The sequence below is a fragment of the Podarcis cretensis genome, assembly GCF_951804945.1.
Source record: "Podarcis cretensis genome assembly, chromosome: 3".
NCBI lineage: Eukaryota > Metazoa > Chordata > Lepidosauria > Squamata > Lacertidae > Podarcis > Podarcis cretensis.
The window spans coordinates 64,653,123-64,670,914 of NC_137172.1; positions in this window are offsets into that span (position 1 = coordinate 64,653,123).

Sequence of the window (17,792 nt, forward strand, 5' to 3'; positions counted from 1 at the left end):
ATGATCTGTGAAAACTGTGGTAAAATGTCCCTGATTTTTCAGGTAAACAGGATTGCAAATGGATTTTTTATGGAAGCAATTAGCATGGAATTGAGCAGTAAATTTCCACTAGATTCCATTGGAACTTTAGAAGTGGTTTTTATGTCATGTAAAGGATCACATAAAGCATAAATTAATTTCAGGGAAATGGAATAAAGTACTGTCCAAATGCAGTAAATCAGATCTAAAATGTTAACTGTGTATCAGTTGCTTGTTGTTTTGCAGCATTGAAGGATGCATTTTGAATTGGAGAATATATTTAAGAAGCAGGGAAAAGAGCTAGCAATTTTCCCAGACAGATTAGCTTCATACTTGCATTCTAATCTGTGGTCCTTAATCTTAACCTTCTTTTCAAAATCTGCTTTTCTTGGAAGTCGATTAAAGAATGAATAAGTAATTGTTGTATAACATGTAACACAAATGAGTAGAACTCAGCCCTGGGCTGGTATCCTTCCATTGAGTTCCATGTGTGCAGCTGGATTTAGCCAACGCTTGGGACCACCAGGCAATGTGAAAGGGAGTGATTGGGGGAGGGGGGAATATTATAAAATGGCATAGAGAGTTATTCACAATCTTTTGTACGGTACGATTCGTATATGCACTATTTTAACCATATAATAAACAACCAGCCATATAACCATATGCAAATTATGGCTTATACGGGTAAATTTCATTGTAGGTTTCTGTGGTGGCAGCTATGCTTTTATCTCTATTTATAGCTATGTGGTGAACTTTGAATTTAGTTACAGTGCTGTACTTCCTTAAATTTTGGAGATGAAAAAGAATTGTCGTAAAACTATTTGCTCCACACTTTAGATGGAAATCACCCATCTCTTTCACTGATAGATGGAACAGAAAATAACTCATTGTTCTCTGGTCCCAGATTCCTAAACATTATCTCTCCAATTCATCAAGGGAGATCCATGTGCATAGCTGATGCAAATGCACTCTGTGATATCCATCCACTGAACCTGGTGGGTGTCTCAGTTGTGGATGAAATTCATGACTCTATCTGGGGCCACTCATTGCAAATAAGAAAGTGAAACTGGATCTAGATTGGGACCTATGCCTCTTATTCAACATGTTCTCTCAAGTCTTCTCAGTTCCACACTTTTTATGTTCTAGATCAGCAACAGGGATCCGTTGACCTTCCAAATGCTGCTGAACTTTCGTTCCCATCAACCCTGTCAAGCATGGCCAATGACCAGGAATGATGGGAGCTGTAGTTCAGCAACATTTGGAAGGCCAAAAGTTCCCTAAGCCTGTTTCAGCTCTTTGAGTAGATCTTGCATTGTCTGTACAGCTGGGCAGCAGGCAACCCTCCTCAGATCATTCCCTTTGTTTCAGATGTTCAAGCTATGAGTACCTTTGTTTATGTGACCAAAACAGCATCACCCGCACACAAGTGGGAAATATTAGAAGGCTTTTCAAAAATATTTACAATTCTCTTTTAAACAAGAACCCCAAAACTGCCCAATGAAGACTAAGCATTTTCAGAAGCTAAGGAATTCTGACTGCTACGGTTGGAATGGAAAATTGAGGGAGAAATGGAATAGAGTGAACTGGAAGCACTGGCCACATTTTGTTGCAGGTTCATTTGTGCTGCCTAAAAGACATTACTTACATCAACTTGTTTTGTATTGTTGGACTTGTAATACATTTAAGCTAATGAATGCTTTAGGTTGTCTCTGTTTAGTTGAAAATTTAAGGCAATGCAAACAAATTTAGGGAAAGTGGGGCATCATGTTCCTCTCGTAATAGTGATTATTCAGCCTCAATCAATCTCTTGTTTGTACCAAATTCCTTAAAATGACCATGAGCCAGCAGTGTTTGGATGGAAATTTTTCTGTACTACGAGTTTATGCACCAAAGCATTAGGGTGTCAGCTGACATTATTTGTTTCACTTTGATTTGACAAGCGCTTCACTTCAAAGAGTTTTCTAACAGCCAATCAGTCCCATTATGTAAAATGGGATTTGGCTTACTGCTAGCTCCCCCCACCCCCGCCTGCCCTGCCAATGTTCTACTGTATTCTATAATTGAACTGCGGAAAGATTTACCAAGCAGTCATCACATGCAGAAGGCTTTACTGCTTCAACAGCTGATTCTTTTTTTCACTTCTGCTTTCATATTAACAGAGGTTGCCATACCAGCTACAAAGACATGGCCTGCTGCCCAGCAATTACTAGGCAAGCTGAAAACTATTGATATTCTAAATGTCTCTGCTAGATCAGGTGGCATATTGTATGTCACACACACACACACACACACACACACACACACACACACACACACACACACACACACTTGTCCCAAGGGCTGTTCTCCACTCAGGCTTGATTGAAGAGTTAACATCTCAGCTGGATCAAAGGCAGCCCAACATATTGTACAGTGAGGTTTCATCACAGGACATATTTTGAATGGAAAGTGCTTATTGAGATTCAGAAAATAGAAGCATCAGCTGTTCAGCATGCTCTGTTGCCTGCTCATGGTAGCTCTTCGTGACTGAAATGATTTTTGTTTTTATTTTAGACCTGCTGTCAGTGACAAGGATGCATCTCAGTTGCCAAAAATCTCACAGTGATTCAGGCTGACAGGGCTTTTAGACTTAGAGTGATGACAGAGCAGCAACCTGGCTCCAACCGAAACAACACAAGGACTAGTCAAACATGGTGGTCCATCAACATACTCACTCCTTATTTTAATCGGCCATTTGTTGTTTTGCAAACAGTCCAGGGCAGTTGCAGCAGATAAAAAAAATGGATAGCTTGAAAGAGTTGGAGGAGCACTATTGAAAGAGATAGCATCAAGTTGCAACTCTTGAGGGCTAAATCCAACCAATTCATGGATTGCTATGACTTAGTAGAATCTTTTATTGTCTGTAGATTATTTGAGTGTGACTTTCATGCCCAGTGTCCATCTTCTCATAGGTGTGGGGTGAGGAGATGGACCTAAAAGGATATTCAGCTTGAGTAAGCTGTATTGTTATATGCTGGCTGGGACTCTCTCTCACTCTCTCCTCTGTGTATCATTCGCACCCACCCTTTCTCTCTCTCTCTCTTGTGTGATGACATCGGGCAACCCATGTCGGCAGTGTCGATTCTGGCAGTCTTCCTTACAAATAGCTCCATAACTTCCTTTTTTCTCATTTTTGCCCAAAAAGCTCAACAACTTTGGGCAAAAGTAAAAAACAAAGCAAAACTCAACAACTTTTGTTTCTGGACTTTGATATAGGCAACTCTTTATCAGCTAAACCACTGGATGGTGGGAGTTGTAGTCCAAAAGCAGCTGGAGATCCAAGTTTGGGAAACCCTGAATGAGAGGAAAGCTGAAGGCTTCTAAGTGGTAGAGCATACATAGCAGCAGCAATTCTAATAACAGGAATCATACCTGGATAGTATAAAGTACATATAGTCCAGGGGGAGTTCTCCTGAAACATCACTCATAAAGTGGATTGTTATAATCAATAGCCTGGAAAACATTATGGGCCATAGTAATAATCTCCTACTACAGTGATATCACAGTATGTGAACACAGGGCAGAGTCAAACGAAAGAAAATATATTTTCCTTAATTCTCTTTTAAAGGCCCTCATTGACCCCTGCTTGAGATGGCAAATTGAAAAGAAAAGCTGCCTGCACTTTCAAGCCCGAGAGATTTTCTATTAAAGCAATTGGGTTTTGTTCCCTCTTATCTTTTCCTTTGCAGCCAGTAAGTTACTTGTGTCCGTCCTAAAATAATGCTTTGGGCCTTTTTTCAAGAAAAAGAGAGGCACATATTTGGGAGCTGCATTGTAATGCACTTGTGATGCTCAAAATATAAATGGTTATGCTCTGAAGAGTAGACAGACCTGGATCCATCAGTTTGCTAATTAGGCACCTGGGAAGGGCTCGGACACATGATAGATTTCATCACCATCATATTATTATTGGTTATAGTTCAATTAATGTACAAGGAGCTTTACAAAGTACAGGTCCCTGACCCGTGGTTAAAGTATAAAGCATGGGTAGGCAAGCTAAGGCCCGGGGGGCCAGATCTGACCCAATCGCTTTGTAAATCCGGCCCGTGGAGAGTCCAGGAATCAGCGTGTTTTTACATGAGTAGAATGTGTGCTTTTATTTAAAATGCATCTCTGGGTTATTTGTGGGGCATAGGAATTCGTTCATCTCCCCCCCCCCCAAAAAAATATAGTTCGGCCCCCTACAAGGTCTGAGGGACAGTGGACCGGCCCCCTGCTGAAAAAGTTTGCTGACCCCTGGTATAAAGTGTGGATGGATGTATGTGCACATGTGTGTGGCCCATGTACATATGGAAACATGTTGCTATGGGTCTGAGGTTGTTTGCATGTATATTGTGCAACATAGATGGAAAGGATGGACACAGAACCATCCCTTTGTCCGGATCCTTGAACTATTTTTATTTTAAAATGTTCACATATTCTCACAATCCTAGCATTTAAAGCACCCTGACATCCCATTAGAAAGAACCAAATAAAGCTGAAGTTATCATCATTATGTAAATGTAATTTTGTGCAAGTTGTTAATAAAAAATGTTGCTCTGGTTTATAAGTACCTCTTCTAGACTAACGCTATTTCTTTCTTTTTAATTCAGGACAAAATGTACCACATTCACCTGAAGGATTCTAGCTGTGCTTTTTACCTAGTGGATTAAGTGCTGCTTCATTGCCTCTAATGCACATTTGTTCATTTTACCCCATGGTCTGACTAAGATAAATACAAAGGTAAGCCATAAATTCCAGTTACATAATTTCAGGATAATGATTTTTTAATCACTGTGGAATGTAATTCATTTGAGGAACTTGTACAGATCTTCAGGACTGGCAAGAAGTTACATTAATTTTAACATATTCATTTATAAAGCATTATTTATTGCACTTGAGAGGGCTTTGGAGACTATAAAAATAAAATAACTTGAGCAAAGGAAAATGCAAAGTCCATTTCAACAAAAAGTCCTTCTCAAGTCATTGATGTCTCTTAATTCCTTGGGATGTTTCCCCCTCCAGGTTCCAATTGGTTATTTTGTATGTAGTTGCAAACCTGTATTAGTATAAAATAGATACAATTTGGGTCTCTTTATTTGTGGCATTTTTATAACTAAGACATCACAAGTTAGTTAAAGATGTCAGAACAGCATGAAACATTTGGAAAGGAGGTAGCTTTCCATCATTTTGGGACTATGTCACTGGGAATGTGACCTAGTCATCAAAAATCATAATTACAATATGTGATGCTTGCCTTCATTGCGAATTTTTCCAGTATACTTTGGAAGAGAAGGAGACCTTCAGTACCGCAATGGTTTTTGTTTTGGGCTTTTTTATACATGGGATGCTGTCCAAACTTGCACAGTCAACAAAGCTTGGAAAGGGATTATGAGAATTAATCTCTTCGTACAAATTTGGTTCTGCCGTTTAACCTTTCGGAATTTGAAACACAGTGCAAAATAAGATGTGGCTTCACATGAGGCCTCGATACTTCCTTCGCTACATAGTTGTATTGAATTCGGTTGTGTTTTGTCTTAAGTCATTTGTAGTGTTGGGAGGGAGAAGAAACAGTAAGCAGTGGAAACTTGGCAACGCTTCTTACTGATATCAGTTCCTTTCCGAGACTTTCTGTTCTTACTTCCCTCGCAGGTGGCATTCCTAATTGGAGCTAGTAACTCTTAGCTGTGCTGTTTTAAAGATGAAGTAGCAGAAACACCTCAGGCAGAGCACAGGCAGAACAAGATGAATGTTAGATTGAAAAAGTTCACTTCCAGGAGACGAAGGATCCGCCTCCACATGAAAAAGGTCTCAGAATGTTTGCCCTTAATGTGCTGCTGTTGGCAAGCACCCTATTCATAAGGTTGATCGTCTTTCAGCCTTCTGCCCTATTCTGCATTTTGGCAAGTCTCAAGTGGAATGTAGGGCAAGATGAGTCTCAGGCTAGGCTCTAGAAGACACAGAGCTCTGAAGTTGCTTCAGCCAGGGGAGGAAAAAAGCTGAAACTGAGCTCTTATATAGCAGCAGGTGCTGCCTGATTGTTAGCACCACCTGTGCTGCAAGATGATTATTAGATTAAAGGGGCTCAGCCTCCCTCAGTAGTTTCCTACTGTGATGGAGAAGGGGAGGCTCAGGAAGTTAACAGGCAGCCATTGAAGTACTTTTAGGCCTGGCAATATATGACCTGAATGAACAGTGCTATCGAAACTCTGCCCACTGTATTTTGCACTAACTGAAGTTTCCAGAGTGCACTACATATTGCACCAGTCCAGATGAGAAGTCACCAGAGCATGGATAACTGTGGGTGCTACTGCAGCAATGTTCAGGCCATTAGAAACCATGGGAGATGTGCTTCCTGTGGTCCATGACACCTGGATGTTACAATCTAGGGTCTAATGGAAGCCCTGCCACAAACCTTCCTCTATTGCTGCTACCACCAGGTATGTTTTGGTACACCTTCTGATAACTTAACTGGAAGCACAGTGGAGTCTGAATTTTGGAATGGGCTAGGGTTGAATGAAACCAAATCATTTTTGTCTGAGCACATTTTGAAAAGGGCAAGGGAAACACGTTCCTTGTTAGATCAGAACAAGGGAAAGTATAAACATATCTAGAATGAGCTTGATTGCAGATGTCTGCCAGAAAACAGGAGCCATAGCAGCAAAAACTTTCAAGTAGCATTGTCTCACCTGGGGAAGGAAAACCGTTTTCATACATGTATGGACTCTTCCTGCCTTCCCTGGCTCTTCTCTAGTTTAACCAGGCTGCTCTCTGGCAAAGAGCCACTCTCCCTTTCTCTCCATCAGTGACAGACAGGGTACTGCTGGGGTCATTGTGGTTGGTAGCCAGATCCAGAGCTGGGTGGGGGTTTCCATCCAAGTGACCTATCTGTTGCTGGAATTGGGAATCTGAGCTAGAATCATGTAGGAAGAAGAATCTGCCCTGTTGAGCATGCAAGGGCTGGATTCTTGGTGCTTATCCAGAGGTTTCATTCTGTTTCACAGGGAAAAACAGAATGCCAGCCAATCATGCTCCTGTCCATGCCTCAAGAGGGCTCTGAGGCATCACAATCTAACGTGCTCTTTAGGCTTCAGTCCATGAGGTTTTATTTCAAGCCCAAAGTCCCTGAGAGTTGGAGAAGAGCCCATGGAAGGTGGAATTTAACATTTTCATGGTCCCAAGCCCTTTTCTACCTTCTGCTAGATTTTTCTTCTTCAGTGTGAGATTTTCAAATGTTTTTCATATAACCTGAGCTTTCTCAGAGGCCTTTCAAGGAATTCTGAATTAGGAGATTAGTAATAGCAGGCATGTGGGACGCAGGTGGCGCTGTGGGTTAAAGCCTCAGCGCCTAGGACTTGCCGATCGAAAGGTCGGCGGTTCGAATCCCTGCGGCGGGGTGCGCTCCCGCTGCTCGGTCCCAGCGCCTGCCAACCTAGCAGTTCGAAAGCACCTCCGGGTGCAAGTAGATAAATAGGGACCGCTTACCAGCGGGAAGGTAAACGGCGTTTCCGTGTGCGGCTCTGGCTCGCCAGAGCAGCAATGTCACGCTGGCCACGTGACCCGGAAGTGTCTCCGGACAGCGCTGGCCCCTGGCCTCTTAAGTGAGATGGGCGCACAACCCCAGAGTCTGTCAAGACTGGCCCGTACGGGCAGGGGTACCTTTACCTTTAATAGCAGGCATCAAGTGAATCCTTACTGATCCACCCAAAACAAACCCAGTGGTTGGGGTGGTGGTAGTGAGGATGCCCCATGGCACGCTCTTTGTTCATGCAGAATGACCTAAGAGGCCTGGCTAATGCCCTGCATCCACTCTAGAATATGACCCCCAAATCCTCTCATGTGAAGACTCCATGGCAGACCAGTCGATGGGGCTCCTTCAAGGCTGGAAGTCTGAAGAACAGACAGAAGGAGATCTAAAAAGCAATTCATTTGGGCTGGTAGGTTGTTATGGAAATTCTGTTGCCTGGTGGGGTGAGTGGTAGAAGGGCTTAGTTAATTAGTTTCCTTTTTCTTGTCAGCGTATGACCTTTATAGGAAAACCATCTGATTGTGGAAAAAGTGCCTGTCATTATGAATATCTCTCTTTTATAATTTTTCCTTTGCTTTCTCTGTGCCAGGGTTATTTATCACTTTTGCCTCCAGAGTCGTGGGCTGACAATATTTTTAAAGACTCCTATATTATTGTAGTTGCTTAAATCACTCCATTCCTGCAAGGAGCTCAGGATTATTTAGCTCAAGGAGCTATACACGGGCCTCCGTTCCTAATTTTACCCTCACAACAACCCTGCGAGCAAGGTAGGTTCAGCTAAGAGAAAGTGACTGGCCCAAGGTCACCCAGTGAGCTTTATGGCTGAAGTCTGAACTCTGGTCTTTGAAGTCATAGTCCAACACTCTATAACCATTATGCAAAGTTCTTCTCATTCCTCCTATTGTCCTCACTGGAGCCCAAAAGGACCCAGAGTGCTTCATGGCTGAGTGGGAGATCTGAAGCACTCTCAGTCCAAATCTGACAATAGACCACACTGGCTCTCTGTGCAGGAGTTTAATATCTCCGGTTTCGACCATGCAAATAATAAAGCTCTCTCAAATTCTTTTCCCCCTGCATGATCTCTGTCCTGCCAATCTAATATAAATCCTGGAATGGATTAGCTAGTAATTACATTCAGGTCATCCTGGAACATTTGTGTAGATCAAGGAATGGATCTGTCACAACTGTTAAACATAAAACAGCTACTGCAAGACAGTATTGGAAATATATGCCGCTGATATTGATATTAATGGCTTGTTAGAGCCACAGCACTTCCATGTTTCTTTTTAAAAAGTGATTGTGCCATTGTGCCCTATGGAGCCCAATAATTTCAATGTCAATTGAAGCTGCTCAGTTCTTGTCAATTGTATCTCTTTGGCTATGTCCTCTTCCTCACATGTTTCTGACTGTATACCACCAAGTGATGAATGCAGACATCCTGAGGTGGAACCAGAACCATCATGTGCACAGCCTCTTGAGACTACCAGTTAGATACATTTCCCCAATAGTACATAGGTTATAAGCTTATCACCTTCAACCCTCACCTCAACTCCATCCCAAGAAGCATTCTTCAAAGAATAAAGATTTTTCTAAACCTAACTCAGTCTAAATTTGGGACAAAGAACTATTAATACTTGTTATATCCCCAAAAATACTTTCATCCTGTTTGTCTGTCTATCTACCTAGATCTTTAGCTGAAAAGGCTCCACGTAATGATCTTCCCTGCCACTCAGCTTACAATTTAAAAGACATACAAGAAAATAGGAATGGAGAGGAAGGAAGGAAAACGAAAGCTCAGATACTAGATCTTAAAGCCACAGCTCTTGTAACCATCAGCTGGGTTGGAAATAGTACAGGGAGTATGATCGAGTACTTACTGCTAGGTAACAGCTGAGAGAGGCAGCTTTGGCAATATAATAGCTCTGCTTCTCTGGTCTGCAGCCTGATGGAATGGCTGCTGCCAGATGCCAGCTGAAGGAAGGCCAAAGGCCTGTCAGCAGAGGTAACAGAATAGCCCTAGTTCTCTTCTCTCTCTCTTTCTCTCTTTCCCTCCCTCCCTCCCTCCCTCCCTCCCTCCCTCTTTCTCTCTCTGCTCTGCAGCCTGATACATGTCCATTGCTTAGATTACATGCAGCACAATTCTAGGCACCTTTACGCAAAGTCCCAGTGTGCCAAGTATGTAAGCATAAAAATGTTGCCTATATTTGAATTTACAGCAGAAGATGTGCAACCGGTCTTCGAATGGGATTCCCTGATAAGCTTTATCCAGTCCGTGGCTCCATCACAAGGCATTGGCTACTCCACGCCACCATCAGTGGGAATCAGCTTACCAGTAATTTGGGCTGCATTGTGCCCCATCTTTGTGTGAACACGCACACATCACACACACACACACACCAATTACTTCCTGATGGACCTCTCTCTGGGTAAAAAAACCCAGTATGATATTTTGATCACCAAATTCCCGCTTCCTCTCCAAACCAATTAAGTTATAAATTGCCAATTGAGTCGCATTGCAAAAGTACACAAGTGCAGAAAATGTTGCTTTAATTTTATTTCCCCCATGCCTTCCGTGCATATCTTACCTAATGTTTTGTATTATGGTTATAATGATTACAATGCGAATGGAGGGTTGCATTGATTCTCTGATTCCGTGTTCTCCCCCCACTGCTCCTTTCATAATAGCCTGTACAATGCTGAACGATAATGTCTGATGCTATCATCTGACCCCTGCTTTGTTGACAGCACAGTGGAATCTTGCTGACTTCAGTTGAAGCTATTAAACCACACAATGGGCAGAACACAGTGCAAAGCAACATATCCAGCAAGAGCCATACATCCTTTGTGACAAGTGTAAACACGGTGCCTCTGTGCTTTTCAGCCTGTTAGCTACATTTTAATTGTGGAGACTTTGAACAGTGGGCTTTCCTCCGTTGCTTGCCCTTCCTTTTCATGTTCTTCCTGCTGCCCAGTTTTGAATGATATTTTTGGTGCTGCTGTGCTGAAATTTTTCATAGGGTCTGTATTTTCACGTGAAACATGCTATTCCAGAGAGCAGGGGATGACTGGCAAGTCACCACCCTTTTCCTCTCTTTTATTAATCACATGAACATTGTGATTCCTCTCCCTTCTCTCCACAAGGCATTTTGCTAAGACATGGGCAATATTCAGACTGTGCACTGTGCTACAGATTGCCTCATTGAAAGTGAGGCAAACATTTTCACCCCTGTTTACATGTGACATAAAAAATTGTGGTGATACTGGGGGGGGGAACTATTTGTGGAGGTTTGATGAAACAGGCTACCCTCCTGCTTTGCCTCAGTACTAATTTTTGTTGCCTTCTCTTCCTGTGCATAACTTAGCACTGAAACTCCTACTCTCCCCTTCCTTTCTTTCCTGTGTTGCTCTTTTATTTTCCCCTCATGTGCCATGCCAATAAAAGTCTATGAATAGGAATGTGAAGCATTTTAAAGGAAGAGGCGTCAATAGCCCATTTCTCTATGCTGCTCCCCCTGCAAGCAATCCTACACAATTCATTTTCCGCTAAGCTTAATGCACATGCAAGCTTTACTTTGAAATACTTGGTTGAAGAGCCAAAGGAACAAATGTTTTCTTCATAAAACACCCTGGGGCTCCCCCCCCCCAACAGTCCATTCACATCATTCTGTATTTGCAAACAAATAAAAATCGGTAGAGTTGGCCCATTGTTCTCTGCCAGTTAGTAGCAAGACGGCATTAACAAAAAATAATTCTAAGCATCTGGGTGACGTAATGCTGTCATGAAAGTCGAGCAGCACTAAACCGGTCACAAAGGAAGCAATCTATAACCCACTTACTCCAAAGTAATTGAGTCGTGGGCCGCAGCCCTGCAGTTGTATTCCTTCCATTAAATTTAGACTAATTCCGTTTTCTGTGGCACAATTTATTCAAAAGGAAAATCCTCTTAGGCATCATGTATGAGAAACCAAGGGGAACAGTGGTGGAAGAACATTCTGGTTTGGAATTGAACTTTCTCACATCTATTTCTCACATGCATAGAAGGGCTGGCAGCAGCACCTGGCATCCTTGGTTGAGTTTACCTTGGATTCTCCTTAATCTGTGTTCAGAGTTGGCACTCCAAAGCATCTTCAGGCAGATGGATTTAGCCACCCACAAAACCCATGGTCTAGTATTGCTGCAGGGCATTGTGGGAAACTGGAAAAACCACTAGGCCATGGCTATCAGTGCTGCCACTGCAGCAAAGTAAGCCCAGAAGGGACTGTGCAAGAAGGGTCTCACCACATAGTCAAAAACACCCTTATGTCAGTTGCAGTCCACCATTTTACTGCAGCAATGCCAGGGAGGCTTATTCAACACCCCAAGCTTTATTTTTAGAAGTCATGGCCATTATGTACTTAAGAAAGGGCACCCATGGACCTGCAGCTCTCTCCAGAAAGCTTGTTTTAGTCTCTCTACTTCCAGTTAAGCCACATGGTCCAGCATCTCCCACAGGCTGTGCTTTATAATTACATGCACTTCTGCATTGAACTAGGACCATGGGTTGAGAAAGAGAAATAATGAAATAAACTATCACTGCTATCACTGCTGTGAGTCCTGGAATACATGCTCCCTGCCTTGCTGCCTCCCTGCTGTTTTTCACTTGGCTTCATAGGATGGGGCCCTGACTGACTCCAGGTACGAAAGCCAAGGCTGCTGAACAGACTCTTGGGCTAGGGTGTTGTTTATGAGTTTTTCCTGGAGTTGGGTTGTTGCTGTTATTTATTTTATTTTTTGTATTTTTATTTTTAGATCTTATGATTTATATGAAAATAGTTTTGATTATGTACTTTCTGGTGTTTTATTTATTTTTTGACTACTTTGGTAGGGTAGCCATATTTCAAAAAGTAAAAACCAGGACACCCCGAAAGCCAAAAAACTGTGATCTTTCTATTGACTTGTCAAAGCGCCACCTTTTGGAAATCCCTACCGCCACCCCGGACATCAATTCCATCTTTGAAATCTGGATGTATGACAACCCTAACTTTGGTTATGTTTGTAATTACTGTATGTATTTTTTCATGTTGTAAGTTGCCTTGAGCATGGTTTGATCTATGGAAAGGTGGCATACAAATAAAATGATGATGATCAGGGTGTCAGAGTGGTCAAAATGGTCAAGAAAACCACTTCTGTGAATCTTCCCGACTTGCTTTTTAAAGGATACAATTTTCATGTACAAGCTCTCTCTCACTCACTCAACATGATAGAGCGTTGTTAATTTGCAGAAGCTGTTAAGCCCATGTAATACAAAATAATAACAACTCCAGTCACATGGAAATGATATGTGTCATATTTTGCTCCCTTTTGGGGCATGTGATGCATTTCCTTTTTTTGGTGTTGTGTAAGTGGCAATGGTGGCACCAGAATTTTGGGGGGGAGGGGGCACAGGAAGGTCAACTTGTATTTCTAGGTGGGCAAGTTGTGTCTCCCGTGTCAAGATATCTAAAAGAAAAATAACAGTATTTGTTAATGACAGAAATCCAGAAAATGGGTGTAGGGGACAAGTGGAATGAACTCCTTGTTGGGGGAGGCACTTGTCCCCCAGAGTGGCCTATAGTAAGTGACCGCCCAATGCTAAAGAAGGAAAACTAAACAGAAAACAGAAAACTAAACAGCTGTAGGAAGAGGTGTAGGAAGGTAACGAGAAAGATAAGGAAATTGTTTGGGTTGGCCATGTGGAAGGGAGGAGGTGTTTATGAAGATAAAATTGATGACTGAGAAATCTCAAGGCTTGTTTGCTTCTCTTAAATGAAAAAACCTTGGCCATCATATACACTGTTTCCCTGTATGCAAAGGACCCAACGTAAGCATACCTCTGGGTTATTAATAAAACCTTGTTGTCGCATTGGTTCACACGTGTCATTGCTGTTGATGTTTTCAGCCGGGGCTGTCTGCTGGCTGCAGAGCTGTTTTGGTTGCCTGCTGCCCTATGTAAGCTCTCTTCTAAATCCGAGAGCAAAAGCACAGTAGAGCCCTCTTGATCCTCTGCCCCTGTTAGAGGACACTGCATGAATCCATCCCACTCTCTGCTTTCCTCTGTTGTAGGATGCAGAGTATGTTTCCTGGGGTGTTTCTTTTGTGAGGGTTTACTCCAGTCAGATCTCATAAATCAGATCGTGCCAGTAAAACAAAAACAAAAACGGAACAACCATTGATGGTCCAGCCTGCGGCTCAGTTTGTTCTTCCATTTATAATTACTGAAAGCTTTAGTTGGGCACATTAACCAACCCAAGTGATAAAAATTTCACTCTCCTTCCTTCTTGCCCTCTTTGTAGGTTATGTTTTCCCCCCTACGGAAGAATGAGAAATGACTATTACAGAACGCCACTTATTCCCTTCAAAGACAGAAGTAGCTTATGGTAAAGAAGAAGGGGGGGGGAGGAACAACACTGCCACACTCGTAACATTTTATGGTATTTTTAGAGTGCAAACCACTCTACAGTCTTCATCTCATTTACCCTCCCGATGCCTCTGGCGAGGCAAAGAATTAATGTTCTCATTTTAATTCTGGGGAATACAGGCTGACAGATTGGGACTTGCTCGAGGCCCAAGAATGATGCCATGACTGAGATTATTTTTAAAGCCAATTCTCCTAGGTCAACGCTCTTCCTGCTGAGTCACAATCAGGCTCGCACAGCCTGTCACTAAACAAGCCAAACACAGCAGCTATAGCCATGCAGTGTGTGTCCTGTCAGGCTGCTCCAAGAAGTCAGAAAAACACCCAGGAAACTGACTGAGCCCATGGCTGGTTGCTCTTGACTAGTCCCAAGCTACATCACTGGGAAGGAAATCACAATTGTAGGATGTTTTTCCCCACTGGAGAGGATGTTTAAAAAAACAACCAAGGTGTTATTGATTTATATTTGATATTAATTATTGCGTTCATATCCCACCTTTTTCTTCAAAGGACTCAAGGAAGATAGCACACATGGTTTCCGCATCTTCACTTAATTCCCACAACAACCCTTTGAGATAGGTCAGGCTGAGAGGCAGTGACTGGTCCAAGGTCAACCGCTGAGTGAGGATTTGCACCCTGGTTTCCCACTCCAGTACTCTAACCACCACACCACACTGAGATGCCCACAGACATGCCCCCTCTTATTCTTCAGAGGTCTCTCATCCTCCTTGCCACAGTTGCTGCCACTATTGCTTCTGATTACTTGCTGGAAGGAGAGAGAGTGCGCAGCAGAGAGAGCTGCTGAGGAGGCAAAGGGATAGCAGCTCTTTCCCCCACCCCAATCTCTGCTGCCGCTGCTTAGGAAACCTCTTGCTTTGGGTAAATGGGTGGCAGCAGAAACAAGGAGCAGCAGCAGAGCCAGCAGGTTCTCAGCTATGAGCCCTTTGATTGCTTGAGTTTGGGTAAATGCCTAGCCATGCCACCCCCTGGCAGTGGACCTGAACTCTGGAACCATCAAGTAATTAAGGCCTAGCAGTTGTGTAAATGGTTAATAGTACTGGCAAGTGGCACCTGCTGCAGCAAAATGTTGCTATGCCTTCTTTCTGGATAGCCCGTTTCACCCCAACAGCAATCTGTTCCGCGGAGCATACTCAGATCTCATTGAGCTAGGCTGACGTTTCTTTCCCCTGCAAAACCTCCCCCCAAACAAATGTGCTCCCCTATTTCTGCACTCTTTAGGAGTTCTCGTTTATCATGCTTAGCCATCATAACACATCATTTGAGTTCACTATTCAGGTACATCCTTACCATCTAATCTGTGTATCGTCGTTAAGTGATGCAAAGGCTTCCAGTACATCACAACAATTATCCCTATCCTTAACAAGCTAGGCTGAAATTAATATAAACCAGGCCCACTCAGAATTATTGGTGCAAAAGCACCTTGCAAATCCCTCTGTGCCTGACATATCCCACCAACCAGGTAGAGCATCCCACCAAGGATCTATAAATCTCAATTTTTGCTACCAGTCAGTGGCTGCAAAAATATAGGAGGCACTTGGCATGAGAGCATCCATGGCATTCATCTTGGCAGATCGCTGTTTGGGCAGCCCTGGTGTAAACACTCCTGGGCTGTTATCCGAAACACATTTAGTGACTTGCAAGCCAGCCCTGTTAAAACAAATGACAAGTGAACGTGCTGGGAATTGAAGTGGCAAATTAATGTGGTGCACGAATGGGGATGCAAGAGATGGATACTTGGAAGTGGAATCCAGGGATCCTATACTGGAGCTTGTGAGGTAGCTTGTCAGTGCTTGAGAACTTCACACTGCATTCTTGCAATCGCATGGATTTCTACACCAGGACTGAACTATTAGTTCTCGTCCAAAGTTATATAAAGGGAAATCATGTGACAGTTTGAATTACATTTGTAAATATAAATAGGAAGGGATTGGGTTGTGCCTAGGCTGGAGATACAGGAGCCCTGATTTGCTTCCCTACATGTCAACTGCAAATTCATAAACACTGGATGGAGACCAATGATCTTTTCCCTGCGACCTTTCCAGTTCAATCTGGTTTTGTTGTGCTGGCTTGAAGGAGCATGGGTGCTTCCTGATTGGTTGCTTTTTCTGGAAGCATCAGCACAGAGCATAGTTAAGAGACATAAGCAGAGATGACACCCTCTCACAGCTGTGTCTGAGGGTTGTAGTGCTGATCGTGTTAAATTGTCCTCTGGGCAAATCTGCACTTGCGCTTGAAGGTGTGTGCATTTTGCTAGAAAGATCATGCAAATATCTTTTAAATTTTAGCTTCTACTTCCAGATACCCATCTGTTGCATGGTCATTCCCATAGTACAAAGTGCACTCACCTTTGTACAGAAGCGTTGAGCTGTGTGTTTAAGTTTATTTTTATTATTACATTTCTATCCTGCCATTCCTCCAAGGATCTCAAGGTGGCATGCATTGTTCTCCCCTCTTTATTCTACCCTCACAACAAATCTGCAAGGTAGGTTAGGCTGAGAGGTGTGATAGGACCGGACTAAGATCACCCAATGAGTTCATGGCTAAGTGGAGATTTGAAGCTGGGTCTCCAAAGTCCTAGTCCAGCACTCTAATCTCTTCTCACACATGTTAGGAATGGTTCGTAAAGGTCTCTGGAAGGCCCAGGTGAAAACAAGTGTAGCTTGATGCTGTCCATTTCAAAGCCAAGTAGAAATGCAAGAAGTGGATTGATTGCTGCCAGAGCACAATAGCACATTGCTCATTACAGAGAAGTGCATGGAAGCAGTGAAATTGGACCAGGAATCCAGAACTGTTAGGATGCTGAACCCACAGGGGGTGCCAGCTTGCTCTGAGAGGAACTAACTTTCACCTGACTTCAGATGCATTGCAGTGTGTTACCGAAGTACTTTGCAGTTTGTTACAGAAGTACTTTGCAGTTGTGATACGGCCTGTTATTTTGTCAACAAACTACAGCTAGATATTTCAAGGCCACAAATGCATTCAACAAAACATGAATGGTTGTGTCTTCTTAGAATTTCTCTAAAAGTAAAAAAGGCTTCAACTTTTTTTTAAAAAAAGAGATCTCCCAGCACTGATTTCTTTAAAAAAGATGATGATGAACAACAACTGTCAGACACACAGTAGGCAGCTTCCCTGCTGAGGATGTCATGGGTTATTCAGGAAACGCAGGCACTGAAGGGAGCTGGGGAGTGCAGACCATCTGAGATAATGATTCGGAGAATGACATAAAGGACACTCACAAACATCCCATGGCTTTGAAAGTAAGGAATACAAAACAAGTAGCTCAGAAGTACAGCATCTACCTGGGTTCAACCCCTAACATCTCCAAGTAGGGCTGAGGACGTCCCTGTCTGACACCCTGGAGCAAGCACCCCCAAATTCGGCCCTCCAGCTGTTTTGGGACTACAACTCCCATCATCCCTAGCTAACAGGACCGGTGGTCAGGGGTGATGGGAGTTGTAGTCCCAAAACAGCTGGAAGGCTGAATTTGGGGATGCCTGCCCTGGAGAATCACTGCCAGTCAGTGTAGACAACAGAAAGCTAGATGGACCAATGATCTGACTCAGTATTAAGACACTTCTTGTGTTCCAAAGAGCAATGTCCCCCACACATAAGAATTTCACTGAAGCTTTTTCTTGCTTTCAAATGCAATTTCTTTTCTCATAAGTTTCTATTGATGGGGAAAGTGTGGGAGAAATTGTCAGTACAGCACTAGAAAAAAAAGCCACCTAGCCTGAAAGCAGAACCCTCCACCCAAGAACTTTATTCCCCTTG